A 2,699-nucleotide genomic window follows, 5' to 3' on the forward strand; every position below is an offset into this window, starting at 1 on the left:
TGCCGTGTTTTAGACAATGCTTTGTTATTTGAGGCAGATTGCACCGTCTGACCTGCTCGTTGTCTTTCAAGTCGGTGGTGGATGAAACGATAGACCAATGCAATATGCACACCTGACATCAAATCGAGATGACTGACTAAGTGTTTAATATGCTAATCAAAGATCAACGTTTGTCATTCTAAGCCTTTGGTAGTCTAACGCCAAACTGTGTGAGTAGACGACTTGACAGAAATGGTAGCAGAAGGTGAATGTTGAACTTCTGTTGCACACATATCCAGATGATGCTGCATACTATTTTGCGCAATGGCACTGTCGGTGTGTTCGTAAGCCATTTGGTAGTCGAACGCCTCGATCACACCAACAGTGTTTTTACATTTTGGTACACCAGAAGTACATTCATATACAATGGAACGCTGTGTTTTCCTTGCAGCATTGCGTTGCAGAGGCAATGTGGTATGTGTGGTGCATACGTTCATATGTGTCAAACTGTGCGGATACGGCTTGACAGAAATTATCGCAGAAGGGGAACGTTGAACTTTTGTTGCATACATATCCAGATGATGCGGCATACTATTTTGCGCAAAACATATCGGTGTTATCGAGGCATAAAGCTTCATATCCACAAGATGTGTCAAACTCAGCATTCCGGCAGAAGTAATACATTGTCAATGGAGCAGTCCGCAACGCTATGTTTGGGATACCGCACTAGGCTGCGGTGCGTTCTGTATATTGCATGCGTTCAATATTTTCAACTCGTACGTTGCATTACCATTACAAACAGAGGTTCATAAAAGTTCCATGGCGGGGGTGGCACCATACATAGGACAAATGATGAGGACTATTGTGTAGTTAGAGACAATAATATAATCGGCTGAATGACTGGATATGTGTCTCTGAGGGTAAGAATGACTCTGGGGCAATTCATCATTACTACACTTGGGTAGTGCACCCTGTTGGCTTTTCAGGAAACCAGCCAACAGAATGTCATTCAAAAGGAATATGCACAGGACGGTTTTGTGTGTAATTTAGCATGCCATCATGCAGTACAAGCTCGTGATTTGAAATCAGTACTCTATATATGAACAACCAGTTCAATTTATTGATGTTGATGTTGATAGAGATAAGTGACAGAATTGTTATGCACGCCAGTCTGTTGGAAGCTCTGCCAGCCTATGATACTAGTAGGTCGATTGGGGAATAACTTTCACCTGTTCTAATTATTAGCTTTGGTGGAACAGGGTGAACATGATCTTCTCCAGGCTGCATTCCATTCTGCAGCCTTGTGAAGCACATGTGCACCATTGTTCAGAAAATGCGGCCAAGACATCTGGCAAACAACATACGGCAAAACGCATGTGCACATGCTGGACATGTGGTATAAGCTCGCCTTAATGTAGTCCTCTCTTTAAGACAGTTTAAATTCCAGCACTTAACTTGACTTTACTTCAACATCTCAAGTGTGTTGCCATCTACACAACGGATCCACAGCGAAACCGACAGAGGTTAGGCCAAGTGCACAGGCTCTACATTTTAAATTGTATTTTTTTATATATTAGACTACATGACATTTTCATACCTTTTGAATACTTACAGATTACCAAAGAGACTTGGCATTTAAGTGCCATGAACTAGGCTACTGCAGTGCATACATTAATTGCCGTTACAAATCATTTGAGTCATTAAGACTAAATGCATGTTAGAGTTCATGTAGGGAGTAGGCAAGCCGATAATATGGAATAATATATTATAGCCTATTCTTGAGCTGGTCAGTAACCAAACTCTCCTCTGTGAGGATGTCCTATCCCCCATCGCCACAATGTTTTAAAAACTCAGTTTGCCGCTCTCTGGTGTGACAGTTACAGTGCCTTGCAAAAGTATTCACCCCCCTTGGCGTTTTTCCTATTTTATTGCATTTCAACCTGGAATTTAAATAGATTTTTATTTGGATTTCATATAAGGGACATACACAAAATAGTCCAAATTGGTGAAGTGAAATGAAAAAATAACTTGTTTAAAAAAATTATTTAAAAAAATCAAAAACGGAAAAGTGGTGAGTGCATATGTATTCACCCCATTTGCTATGAAGCCCCTAAATAAGATCTGGTGCAACCAATTACCTTCAGAAGTCACATAATTAGTTAAATAAAGTCCACCTGTGTGTAATCTAAGTGTCACATGATCTGTCACATGATCTCAGTATATATACACCTGTTCTGAAAGGCCCCAGAGTCTGCAACACCACTAAGCAAGGGGCACCACCAAGCAAGCAGCACTATGAAGAGCTCTATTATGAGCTCTCCAAACAGATCAGGGACAAAGTTGTGGAGAAGTACAGATCAGGGTTGAAGAAGAAGGTATTCTGGTCAGATGAGACTAAAATGTCGCTTTTTGGCCATCAAGGAAAAAGCTATGTCTGGTGCAAACCAAACACCTCTCATCACCCCGAGAACACCATCCCCACAGTGAAGCATGGTGGTGGCAGCATCATGCTGTGGGGATGTTTTTCATCAACAGGGACTGGGAAACTGGTTAGAATTGAAGGAATGATGGATGGCGCTAAATACAGGGAAATTCTTGAGGGAAACCTGTTTCAGTCTTCCAGAGATTTGAGACTGGGACAGAGGTTCACCTTCCAGCAGGACAATGACCCAAAGCATACTGCTAAAGCAACACTTGAGTGGTTTAAGGGGAAACATTTA

Source organism: Oncorhynchus keta, chromosome 21 (genome assembly GCF_023373465.1).
Source record: "Oncorhynchus keta strain PuntledgeMale-10-30-2019 chromosome 21, Oket_V2, whole genome shotgun sequence".
Taxonomy (NCBI): Eukaryota; Metazoa; Chordata; class Actinopteri; order Salmoniformes; family Salmonidae; genus Oncorhynchus; species Oncorhynchus keta.